Source organism: Diabrotica undecimpunctata, chromosome 10 (assembly GCF_040954645.1).
Source record: "Diabrotica undecimpunctata isolate CICGRU chromosome 10, icDiaUnde3, whole genome shotgun sequence".
NCBI classification, from domain to species: domain Eukaryota; kingdom Metazoa; phylum Arthropoda; class Insecta; order Coleoptera; family Chrysomelidae; genus Diabrotica; species Diabrotica undecimpunctata.
This window is the reverse complement of record NC_092812.1, coordinates 17,381,317-17,395,741: the sequence shown is the minus strand read 5'-3', so window position 1 is coordinate 17,395,741 and position 14,425 is coordinate 17,381,317. Positions and strand designations below refer to the sequence as shown.

Sequence of the window (14,425 nt, the reverse complement as noted above, 5' to 3'; positions counted from 1 at the left end):
ATTTTTCCCGTCGGTACAGGGACCAGGCAGAGAAAGTATTCGGCGAGAAAGAGTTGGAATACGCCGGAACTCGGCTACGTGATTTTGATACGTAGTTTACAGGTCGAGTTTCTCCTACTATGGGTAAATTTGCGACACATTAAGTGAGCGTGTCGATTGTAGGATTTTTAAGTAATTTCAAGTTTTGACAAAGTTTACTTAATAATATGTATCTTGTTCTCCAGCCTCTAATTAAACACGTACTGTATCTTGCTTGCCTCGGGGTTATTTTTATCCTTTCATAAAATAGGCACTATTACTCTTTTTATTTTGACACATTCCTTTTTTGATTGACTTACATGTCTCAATGTTTGTCTTAATATAAAGAGCTTTGACTATTTTTAGTTCCCATATTCCATATACTGGATTATTTCTCTTCGCTTGATTGCTACTTTCTTGTCTTTATAAATAGAGAGCTGTATTGTACTGTTAGGTGTTCCATCTAGCTCTTATGCCCAAATTAACCCATGTAGATATCGTTAGTGTAATTCGCATAGTGCGTAACTCCATTTTTTTTCAAATATTATTTTTTGCGCCATCTGGTACAACGATACCATATCTTTAGCGTGAAAAATACCCATCCCCGCAGCATGTACCGTTTCGCAATAAAAGCCGTCAGAGAAAATTGCCCATGCCTTAAATTGTTGACAAACAGAATGCTTATCTCCCGTCAATTGTATTGGTTGACGCAAGTCAGTAGTTGTACTTGAACTTTATCGTAAGAATCTTCAATTTTTGCCTTAACTCTGCGTGTTGTTTCATATATCATAAGAAAGGTAAGTCTATTTTTTATTTTTATTTATGCAATAATCGAAAAAGTTTAAGAATGACTAATATAAATCACTATTTATTTACGTTTGGAGATACGCACTATACGGCAAACTGAAAAGATAACACAAAACGGAGATATTAATATTTCCACAATAATTATGACTACTTTTTACTGTTATTAAACAATTTTAATTTTTATTTGTACATATTTAGCTTTTAATAATATGTATACCTATTTAAAACTCAGTAATTGAGGCGTTCTTTGCAAAAACCCCATATGTCAGGGACATTTTTTCGGAAATAGACTTACGCCATCTATGGATTGAAGGACTAATTACCTACGTTCCTTGCGTTAGAAAATTCCATTAAAACCACAGTAGTCCAAGATATAAGCGACAAAAATATAGGCGACTCCGCATAAACCCCATATGTCAAGCGCAATTTCCTGCAAAAACCACAGTTGTTAATGACTATTGGTGTTTTTGCAGGAAACTTTATCGCTTGGCTGTCAGTAGGTTTTTATATTTTAACGTTCCTTCGAATAGTTGTGTTGTGTGATTTTATAAGAAAACACCATAAACCAATTTAATAAAATCAGTTTTATAATAAATACAAGTAACAATGAACTCTAACGACAAAGTTTAAATGAAAATGTACCATTAAAAAAGAAAAGGAAGGTGCTGAGACGTATAGAGATAAAACAGGTAAGAGTGAAGGGACAAAAAAATTATAAGGGCATAGAAAAAGCACAAGTACAAATGGGTCCCAATTGCAGGTACGTTACACATATTAATTGTAAAATGATGAGTGGAAAATTTATATTCCTTTTAGGTGTTCACGGTTTCAATGTTATTCTAAAATTATTGATGAAGAGATATCTCGAGTTTTCGATCATTTGGCTTACCGAGAAGTGATATATGGTACTTGGGATCGGTATCAAAGTAAACTATTAGCCAGTTGTGACGATCCAGAAGACGTGTGGAAATTAAATATTAAGAAAGAACTCCACTTACAGAAAACTGAGAAGTTATGAACTAAAAAGAAAATCATGAATGTGTTGCTTGTGTGAGTCCATTTTAAAAGGTAAAAGAAATAATAAATTAGACTTACTCACAATCAATTTAATTTAACTATCAGACGACCGGTTTCGCTTTCTACAATATGCAAAGCATCTTCAGGTCACGATACAAAGTTAAATAATTGCTGAAAATAATAAACCCATATTAGGGTGTTGTCTAATAAAGGTAAAACAAAGATAGGTGATATAAATTATATAAATTACAGTAATTATGCCAATATTACATGTCTGTGGTTTTTCAAAATGAATAAAATGTTTAAGCAGACAAGGTAAGACCCACAAATTGGTAAAATAGTCTATTAAACCGTAATGAATTAATAAATAAACAAATAAATAAAACATTACTTACATGCCGGTACTCTATTAATTGATGGTTGAAAGAACATGGTTCAAACTATCTTGTATTGTTGATTGGAGAACTTAAGTCAACTATTGTAATTGTTTAACAGTAAACGGGGAAGTTCTTGAGGAGACAGATTTTATCCAATGAAGTAGAGATAGGTAAATGTAATTGTTTGTTTGATGAAAGTAATGTTCTATACCATTAAGTTCTGTAAAGTTATTTATATTTATTCTGGAGATATATTTATGAAATGTGTGTTATTTATTGAGATTTTTATTTTTGTTTTGGAAGGTGACAGTTGTGAGACAATGAATAAGAATAGATGTACAAATTGTGTGGGTGTGCAATTATATCAGCTTGTAATTATCAAATTTCTTTGATAAAGTTATGTTGCAATATGTGGAAAATTGTTGTAAAGTCCAATATATAAAGTTAAAAATTAAAATTGAGACACTTTAAGACACACAGAAAACACACAGAAAACACTTAAAAAACGGGGGGACGAAACAGACATTAAATTTAAAAAGGGGGAGGATTTTAAAAGAACTACATCTCTTACTTGGAGACAATGAGTTTTTTATGTTATATATCAGATTTTAGAGGTAAACTTGACAAATGTAGGTTAAAGTGTGAAAGTTCTTCTTCTATTTTAAATGCTGTAAGTTAAGCTGTAAGTTAAGTTATCTAGTTTTATGAAATAAGCTGATATTAATAAATATCTAAAAATGTTTAATTTTAAATTTAGATATCAAAGTTATTTGATGTGTTAATATTGGCATACTTTAACAAACTTTAAATAATTAGATTTCAATGTAACAATATAAATAATTGTAATACATCTTCTATGATAACTAACTCAGCTTAGTCAAAGTTACAGAACAAACTTAAGTGATTATTTGATAATTAAATTAAATATGTACATTTGTAATCAAAATGTATAACAAAATTACAAACTTTCTTTGAAATAATTGTTGGTGTGAGTTATCTGTCATGGTCAATATTTTCAAATATTTATTCCAGTTCTGATATGTTAATATGGAACTTAAATAATAAGCAAATAAACTATTGATGATAACATTATTGATAAATTAAAGAAAATTTACTGAATTATTAAGCATTCAATAGTTAGTTGGTAATTTTAATATCTGACAGTTGGGACCAGAAATTGGTTATACCAACAGGTAAAAAGTCTCTATTTAAACCGGTGTAAAGCAAAATTATTCTTATCTTAATTTTTCTGTACCATGAGCAGAAATATCATCACACCGATATGAACAATGGTGAGTTTATATAATAATTTATGTAACACTTTATTCAAATTTATAGCAGTTTATAGTTAAAATATAATATTTCTATTTGAAAATGTTGATTTGCATATTATTAGGAATAGCAAAATTCATTTTATTAATACTGCTAGTCTGAACGACCCCACAATGTTGTGTTGGGAACAATCAAACCACGTGTTGAATTTGAAATCAAATATTTTGTAACATGAGTGTATTTCGAAACCAGATGGGATGTAATAATAATTTTTGGTTAAATAAGTTGAGGTACCATACCAGTTCAATACTGATATTTAATATAGTTTTATTATTATATAGTATATTTAATTGTATGTATTATTTAATATAGTTTTATATTATTTGCTTATTATTTAAGTTCCATATTAACATATCAGAACTGGAATAAATATTTGAAAATATTTATACACGCCATGACAGATAACTCACACCAACAATTATTTCAAAGAAAGTTTGTAATTTTGTTATACATTTTGATTACAAATGTACATATTTAATTTAATTACCAAATAATCACTTAAGTTTGTTCTGTAACTTTGACTAAGCTGAGTTAGTTATCATAGAAGATGTATTACAATTATTTATATTGTTACATTGAAATCTAATTATTTAAAGTTTGTTAAAGTATGTGAATATTAACACATCAAATAACTTTGATATCTAAATTTAAAATTAAACATTTTTAGATATTTATTAATATCAGCTTATTTCATAAAACTAGATAACTTAACGTACAGCTTAACTTACAGCATTTAAAATAGAAGAAGAACTTTCACACTTTAACCTACATTTGTCAAGTTTACCTCTAAAATCTGATATATAACATAAAAAACTCATTGCCTCCAAGTAAGAGATGTAGTTCTTTTAAAATCCTCCCCCTTTTTAAATTTAATGTCTGTTTCGTCCCCCCGTTTTTTAAGTGTTTTCTGTGTGTTTTCTGTGTGTCTTAAAGTGTCTCAATTTTAATTTTTAACTTTATATATTGGACTTTACAAAAATTTTCCACATATTGCAACATAACTTTATCAAAGAAATTTGATAATTACAAGCTGATATAATTGCACACCCACACAATTTGTACATCTATTCTTATTCATTGTCTCACAACTGTCACCTTCCAAAACAAAAATAAAAATCTCAATAAATAACACACATTTCATAAATATATCTCCAGAATAAATATAAATAACTTTACAGAACTTAATGGTATAGAATATAACTTTCATCAAAGAAACAATTACATTTACCTATCTCTACTTCATTGGATAAAATCTGTCTCCTCAAGAACTTCCCCGTTTACTGTTAAACAATTACAATAGTTGACTTAAGTTCTCCAATCAACAATACAAGATAGTTTGAACCATGTTCTTTCAACCATCAATTAATAGAGTACCGGCATGTAAGTAATGTTTTATTTATTTGTTTATTTATTAATTCATTACAGTTTAATAGACTATTTTACCAATTTGTGGGTCTTACCTTGTCTGCTTAAACATTTTATTCATTTTGAAAAACCACAGACATGTAATATTGGCATAATTACTGTAATTTATATAATGTATATCACCTATCTTTGTTTTACCTTTATTAGACAACACCCTAATATGGGTTTATTATTTTCAGCAATTATTTAACTTTGTATCGTGACCTGAAGCTGCTTTGCATATTGTAGAAAGCGAAACCGGTCGTCTGATAGTTAAATTAAATTGATTGTGAGTAAGTCTAATTTATTATTTCTTTTACCTTTTTTAAAAAGAAAATATAAATTAAAAGCACGTGATGATTCAGAGAACTACAGTTGCTTGTCTTTTGACTGTATGCAAAACCTTCCAATGCCACATATACGTACCAATGCAGTATTCTATGCTAGGCAGCTATGGTTATACGTATTTGGTGTGCATAATGATGGAAATAATACTGCAACTATGTTCTCTTACGATAAAACCATTGGAAGAAAAGGACAAAATGAAGTAGCTTCATTATTGTTTCAATATTTACGATCTAATGAGGTGAAGACAAAGAATCTTATCCTAATAAGCGACGGATGTGCCGGATAAAATAAAAACTATATTCTCATGAAATTTTTGTACTTGCTTGTCCATGGTCTACACATGCTTGAAAGACAGTTTTAAACATGTCACACATGTATTTCTTATTGGAGGCCATTCATTTTTAAGTTGCGACCAAGATTTTTCAGTGATTAAAAAGCATAACAAATCTGAAACCGTCGAAATGCCTAAAGAATGGAAAAACGTAATCAAGAATGCTAAGGGAAAACCATCACCGTTTACCGTCTATGATATTTAACATTTTACAAGTAGTAACTCCATTTATACTTAGATCAGCTCGTTCTCCAGTAAAAATGAAAACTGCGCGAATGTTGAGATATTCAGTTGATGAACCTGTGGTTGTTTTAGTAAGACAGACTTATACAGGTAGCTGGGAAAAATCCCTTATAAGAAACAAACGTGGTATACCGAAAGAGTTTGAATTTAAACCGTTATATAGTACGCGTTTGGATATTCCTCAGGGAAAAAAGAAAACCTTAGAGATTTAACCCAATGTTTGAAAAAAACAGAGGCTCAAAACTTTTATAACGAACTGCTCACAGAATCTAGTCATTAGTCTGAAAAGATTACCGATTTAGACGAAGACGATAACAGCAATGGTGTAAGTGATGAAGAATAAATATTTTGTTTAAAATTTCAACAATTTCATATTTATTTCATATTTAATTTTTTCACGTTTCAAATAAAAGTTTTCGTTCATTATTTATTTTGGTTTATTACTATGAATATCGTTTTTTCTATAAATTAATGAAAATTTCCTGCAAAAACTGCGTGTATTGTATACTGCGTGTAATCTTCAAAATAATTTAGTTTCTTTAGAAGTTAGTTTCTTTTTTTCATATTAAAGTTAAAAGTAACATAAGACCACACATTTTATTTTTGTTACAGAAATGGCTAAAAGAGCAGAGAGGATTATGGACCTTTTATAAGTGCCGTTAAAGTTAGATGACCCCGAAAAAAGTGCCCTTTTCAAGTTAAAGAGCCTAATTTAGACAACTTTACTCTTGCTTTTGCTTTATCTATGAAACAAAATACCATCGACAATGTTATTGCCGTGCAAACAAACAGTATGCAGCCAAATAACAGTTCAATTATTGATGATCTCGAGAAATATGCTAGAGAAACCAAAGATATGTTTATTAATCATGTTTGTAAGGATGAACCGTTTATCATAATGAATTTGGGTGGTTTTAATATTACAAACAAGGTCACTAATGGCACAGAAAGATCAGAAGAAGGCATCTCGTGCATGCAAAAAACGAATTGCCCATGAAACAAAGACAATCAAACGTCCAAACACCTGGACTTCATAATCATGGAAGCAGAGATGGAAGAAGAGATAGGTAGTGGTTTTGAAGAATTTATGAGTAATGAAGGATGTAAAGAAAACTATCTGAACAACAGTACACTGAATCCAAAAGAATCAATGAAAAGTTCAAGGTCTAAAGGGAGTAAAACAGACAAAAACAAATGGAGCAAACACGAGAACTACAAGAATAGAGAAAATGGACTTAGGTAACAGGGAAGAAAAAGAGAAAATAATTCATGGAATTAGATTATAGAAAAGGCGTCAAAAACTATGAAACCTCGTTGCAATTGCAAGATAAGTAGGGACGATAAGACAAAATTAAAATGTGGTTCTATTTCTGACAAGGCTAGATACAAAATATGCGACAACTTTTGGAAAAAAACTTGGGTTCAGAAAAAAACGTAAATACATTAGTAATTGTGAAACCTACAGAGAGACAAAAAGGAGAACGGGAAATATATAGAAGACAAACATCGACTGAGTTTTATTTAAACGCTGAACATAATCGAATACGAGTATGCAAGAAGATGTTTTTAAGTACACTCTGTATTGAAGAAATTGCCATAAAAAAGTAGGAAAGAGAAACAGTTACAGATAACATTACTGCAGGGCAAATAGTTCAAAGTTATACTTGGAAACAGTATGTGAATCAAAAGCACAATTATATAGAGCTTACTGCAAAGATTTTTGTGGGAAAAATAATGTAAAATCCATGTCAAGAGCTACTTTTTCCATAATTTTCGATCAGCAAAATTTATCTTTATACCAGCCAAAAAAGGATAAGTGTTATGTTTGTGCATCTTTTGAAACAAAGAATATTTCGCAAGATGAGTACAATTTTCACATTCTTCTGAAAAACGAAGCACGTCAAGAAAAAGTTACCGACAGAGAATCAGATAATGAAGTTTTTATAATTGATCTGCAATCTGTGCTACTCTGTCCAAAGTCCAATGTGAGCTCCTTCTATTACAAAACAAAACTTGTACATAATTTCACGATTTATGATCTAAAACGCCAGCAACATGAATGATTTTGGTGGAATGAAACAGAGGGTAGGGTTTTAAAAAACTAATTATATTTTGTATAGCCATGGTTGCGTTGCTCAAAACAGAAATTCTGTATTACCAAACGCCCTCTTCAACTTAACAAAAGAAAAATATTTAACTATAATACAAAAATATCTTTAGAAAGGTCATACCCAGATGGAGGCAGATAGCATGCATTCTACGATAGAAAGATGATTCGAAAATCCAGAATTAATGTACCTGCTGACTAGGCAATAATATGCAAAAAAGCATGTTTGAAAAATCCCTACAGAGAAGAGAACTTATCGCATGATTTGTTTTAAAAATATTGAAGGTAATATAAATTCTATCTCATTAATACGACCAGGAAAAAAAGTCGGAGCTCCCCAGGTGGTTGGCCTAAAGGCAATTAAATATACAAACAAAAATATATTTTACAAAACTAGACATTCTGAATTGGAATGGAAAACTTTCCTGTCAGATTACCTGCAAATCCAAAATTTTTAGATTTTGACTCTTTGTCTGCATTATACAGAGGTAGAATTCCCATTAGGAAAGAGAAATATGAGCATTTGCAACAACTGAAGACAAGTATACAACAGGACTACCATTTATTTTATGATCAGTTACCTCATAATTAGCCTTGTGCTTATTTCATTTTATATTTTCTGATTTAAATTTTTTTAAGCATAAGTTTTTCTGTAAAAATAATTATCGATGTGTAATCTATATGTTACTGGTTTTCTTGCATTAAAAAAATAAACATTTTTCAGAAAAATGCATATTTCCGTTTTGCTTTCAAAATATTAGTTCGCAAAAAGCGCATCTCAAATTTTATTTAAAACAAAATTAATATTTCATGGAAAACCAAAAATAGAACATTAAAATTTTATCTGAGTTGACTAGTAGTCGGAAAAATTAATTTTTTGCCAATCGGTAAGTTTAATCATTTAAATTCGTTTTTTCGCTCTCCTGTAAAATTTTATAAACTGAAGTTACGCACTATGCGAATTACACTGACGATATACCTTCCATGCTTTTAATAATACAATCCACTTCCGTATTAATTTTGCTTATTGTATCTTTGATATTCTTATTTGTTTTTCTAAAAATTTTGTTTGACATTTTATAATAAACATTTTTGGAAATACACTTTGTCCTCCAATATTTATAAGGACTTATTTTATATGTATTTATTGGTTTAAGGTTATTTATCAATGTTAAACACATATTTAGAGATACAATTATATCCTGTGCTCTGTGCTCTTCTTTTATTATACAGGCATTTTCCTTTGTCATTATTTTATAATAAATCTGAAATATCTGGGTAATAATCCAATCAATAAAACATAAATGTTTATTCGACCTATATACCTTATCCATACCCCAAGTGAAACAAAGAAAAAGCCTGTTTATCAAGTTCAGGAAACTTCATCTCCTTGCTGGTACAAAATACCTCATTGTGACAAGATTCTGTTGTATAAAAGACACTAACATTTTTATGTAGTCATAAAATGAAATTGTTTCTTAAGAAAGTCATAATATTTAGAAATATAAAATTTTTTCTAAAATTATAAAAATTAAAATGTTTTTTTTGACTTTTGGAGTAGTAGTAGTTAAAAAAACGTCAAAATAACTTTAAAATATGTGTAAATAGAAAAAAAATGAACAGTATACTATATAATAAAATATATTATAAAGTACATGACTGCTAATTTTAAGCATAATTTTGTACAGTTACTTATTTCAGAATATAGTTTCATGTTTCTGTACTTTAATAAGTAGACTTGTCTACAGTAAAATATAAAAGTATAGCGTTAGTCATGGTAACTGATTTGTTGATCTATTACTTATTCAGAGGCTTAAATCATTTAAAGTAGAACGATAATTCAACATACAGGCATACATCTTTTAATTCGAAACAATCAAAGCAAGCATCAAAATGATTTCAAGCAAATATTATCTGACAAAAATTAGAGCAAACCTTTTAATGCTAGTCCAATACAATGAACTGAGTTCGAACAAATGATTTTTGATACTTATAATAACCTATATATATATATATATATATATATATATATATATATATATATATATATATATATATATATATATATATATACCTTATAATAACTTATAATTTACTAATGTTGAGGTACTCCGTCGCATGTGTAAACAAAAAGAATTACTAAGAATAATCAAAGAGAGGAAAATGCAATACTTGTTCATGTGTTGAGAGGCGAAAGATATGAATTACTTCAAGTTATACCGGAAGGAAAAGTACAAGGCAAAAAATCAGTAGGAAGACGCCAGAACTCGTGGCTGAAAGACCTAAGGAAATGGTTCGACCGCTCATCTGCAGAAATCTTTCCCGCAGCAGTTTCCAAAACTACAATTGCCATTTGGATCGCCAATCTTCGAAAGAAGACGGCGCCATGAGAAGAAGATAATTATCAACAAGTAATATTCTCTCATATATCCCTTAAATATAAAAAGTATAACATCTTGTTATTCGCAGGAAATCCATTTGGAATAAAAGTTTTTCATAACTAACTTTGAATTGAGTATGAATAATATCTGTCTTGTCCACAATATTTCAAAAGACGTCTTTAATCGTCTTTTATCAGTTGTCTGTCAAAATTATCATCTTAATGTAGTCAATCTAGCTCAGTTCAGGGTTTCTCCAACAGAGGGCAGATAAGTAGATGTGCTGGAACTTGAAGCGTACTACAGTAACATTAGGTATCTGAGTTGAAATATAATAATTCCCGTTTCTTTTGGCTAGTTTTACACTTGGGCACCCCGAGCTACTTATATTTCGCAAATAGGAATTCTTTCTGGTAGATTGTGTAGACGAATTTATTTAAACAGTGTTTGAGTATTACTGCGGGTTGGTAATTATGTAATGAATGTCGAGGATCTTCAATTTGTTTCTTTTAGTCTATATCTACAGCTACTTCTGTTCTGATATAAGGTGGAGCAATACCAACGATATGATAGGATAGGAATTGAGTGATCGGTTTCAGGCCTTCACCAATAATTTTTTCTGACTTGGTGCTAGCTACCTCAATATAATGCATCTCATACTGGTGCAATAGCGCCAGCTTGCGTCGGCGCTTACCGGCGCGGTAAGCGCCGGTGTTCAAAGGGTGGAAGGATGTGTGCCCCATTTGTGTAAGCTTTGCGCAGAATATTGTTTCTTGCTGTTAGTTTGTTTCAAACAATCCCCTTTGAATACAATGCAGGGTAACTTTATACAGAAGTATTTAGGAGTAAGTCAGTAGTGACGGAAATATAAGTATTTCTGTTCTACTAGGAGAATATACATCTGCATTCTAGTAAGTGATTTATTTAATTTTATATTGTGCAAAAGTCATTTATATAAGATCTTTTAAACTTAATATTTCAGAAGCCCTAAGACAATTTCTAGGCTAGTGTGGAAATGCTGGAAGAGGCTTCCTTACTGGACATCCATTAGTCGATGGACTCTTGCATAGAATAAGTCTATTTTATGTGGATTTAAGCTGTAGACTCTCTGGTAGAGGACCTGGTATAGTTAACTATATTTTGCAACATTGCGAGACGCGACACTAGATCAAGTGACTTCAAAATATATAATATATATCTACTGGACCTGTACAAGCCAACTGGTTGCATTGCGATGGAATTATAATAGACGACGTAAAAATCCAGATTTGATTAGCCTTCTCCTCCAAACATACGGGATTCTGCCGAGAGTAATTATCAATTTTAGAGCTTTTTGTATGACAGGAACAGACAAAAAAAGCAAATCAAAAAAGAAGTGAAATAACGCAGTCTTAATCAATCAAATATTATGAAACACTATTCCGTTATAGGGCATACTTTCGACTATGAATAAGAAGTACAGCAAAGTGGTAATAAAAATCGCGATGAAGCTAAGCAAAAACCGAAGAACGTCCAGTGTATACGTTGTGTGGAGAGGAAAATGTTCAGGTACCTGTTTAAGCAAGCACTCGAATTAAAAGATCTTCACCAATAGGCGTTAGAATCTATCTGAGAGCCACAAATAGATAAAAGACACCTGAAAATAAAAAATCACTTGGGTCGAAGTGTCAAATGATTACCTAATGATGAGTACGAGACCTAATGACTTATTTATCCATACGTTACATATATATTTTTCAGTTAAGCCTCTTTTTACAATTACTATTTTTATGTGTCTGTTTCACTGTAATCTTGGACGTCCCCTTTTTTAATCGATTTTCGAAGTAGAAATCGAAACCTCAAAATAACCATAGGTATTTTAAACTAAAATTAAGGTTAATTTCCAATGAAAGTAGTAAATTATTCGTAATAAACAGATATGCGATAATAAAGTATCCTAAATATGAGTGTCGGGACATAAAAATGCCAATGGAATGAACTGGAAAACTCGATAAAGCAAGGCTCTAGAAGAATATTTGAAGGGCCAGTAAGCTTTTACGGTATAACAAGAGAGGTCGTTAGAAACGAAATTCAAAAATGGCTAGAAAAAAGTTGCAACAAACTCAGAGCAGCCCCGTCTTGCGTTTCGTCGATTTTTATATATAAGACCGAATTTAAAACTCGTTAAGATGAAATTTCAAATGGAGCTCTAAAGTATCTACCAGCAAAAGCGATAGTATTTTTAACTAAAATTACGAATGCAATACTTAGATACATTCACTTCCCAAATCGATGGAAGAAAGTGTACATTATCATAATTCTGAAGCCAGGAAAGAATACCACGTGCCCGCAAAACAACAGGCCGATTAGCTTAGTTCCAGAAGTTAGTAAGATCATGGAAAGAGTTATATTAAGTAGACTTAAAGCTAAAACAGACAGGATATGACTAATTTCAGAAGCTTAGTTCGGATTTAGAGCAGAATACTCCAGCGAACTACAAGCATTTAGATTGATAGAACACATAACAGTCAAATTTAATGACAAGTAGTATACAGGAGCAGCCTTTCTGGATGTAAGCAAAGAGTCTGGCATAAAGGATTAATATACAAAATGAGAGGTTACGGATACAGTAGGGCCATGACTACATCTCTTTTTACTTGAGCAACCCGAGCTTTAGGGTTAGGATAGGACAAGTCCGGTCCGAGTACGGAGCTCTAAAGGCTGGAGTGCAACAAGAAGCGGTTCTGTGACCCCTACTGTATACAATATACACACAGCGATTGCTGCTAGACTCAGAAACTTAGATGTAGCGGTCAATTATCTACAGACAGCATTGGATTGGTATATAAGAATGGAGTATTCAACGGAAAATAGTAACCAATTTAGAGAAGACATAAGCAATCATATTCAACAAGAAAAGAGAAAACCCCGAGGAACAGCAGATAGTGCAAAATAATTCCATGAAATGGAAAAGAGAAGCTAAATACCTAGGAGTGATTATGGAGCAAGACTTAACATTTACGCATCACGTGGACACAACCATCCAGAAAACAGCAATAGCCAGAACTACAATAAAAAGACTTGCAGGTAGAAAAAGTAAACTGCGCATAAAGACGAAAATGAGACTGATAAACAGTATCATATTTCCAATAATCACCTATCGATCTCTTTCATGGGGACACAATAGTAATTCAAATAAAAATAAAATACAGGAAATACAGAACAACAGCCTCAGAGAAGCGGTAAATGTACCCAGACACGTCGCTGAACGCTTTCTGTTCCAGAGAACTGCAATAAGTAAGGGTGATAGATAGAATGGCAGAAAAATCCAGAATCAGGTTTGCAGAATTAGAGAATTATCCAATCCCAATTCTGCGAGAGATAATGATATGACGCGTTTCAGCGATGAAAGCACAAAAGACCAAAACACCAAATCTTGGCCAACACATAAAGTCTAGATAATTTGTAGCTTTATCAACAAAAGAAACCCCAGCATACAGCACTGGCAATTTTAATAGTAATATTTATTTTTTAGGACACCCTTTAGAACAAATTAACAAAAACACAAAAAACGGCTGCGGTCAACAAAAAAAAATTAAAAAAATTACTAACAAAAAAATTAACAAAATACAAAAAAAACAGGCACGAAGGGCCCACGTCCTAGAGCGCCGACTCATTGGGAGAGTCCCTAGAGAGAGAGAGCTTGATAGAGAACCTCTATCGCGCATCAGAGTGCTATAAGGAGGAAATGGATGGTCTGGAGCACTGGAGTGGTTTCTGATAACAAGAATCAATACACCTCGCTCCAATGAATTCTAACACCCGAATATCATTCTGACTGGTTTGCAAGTCACTTAAGCTGGGTTCAATTAAATTGCTTGCTTGCTTGTTACACTTATTCTAAGTTAGTTAAGTCTAAGTTAGTTAGTTAAGTAAAAACTTACTCTAGTGTATGTCTTTCTTACTATGCATAAATAAGCATTTCCTATAAACGAAACGACAGAAAATAAATAGGAGAATATTACCAAACATTTAAAAATTGTCAAACTTAATTTCAGACTTTATTCTTTGTTGAATACGAAAT

The 14,425-nt window shown here is 31.3% G+C and overlaps 1 protein-coding gene across 1 annotated transcript in view; it reads right to left on the bottom strand.

Annotated features, from left to right (window-relative positions):
* Nucleotides 1–14,425, bottom strand: part of para (sodium voltage-gated channel paralytic) — a 454,557-nt gene that overhangs the window by 238,938 nt on the left and 201,194 nt on the right. The window lies entirely within an intron of this gene.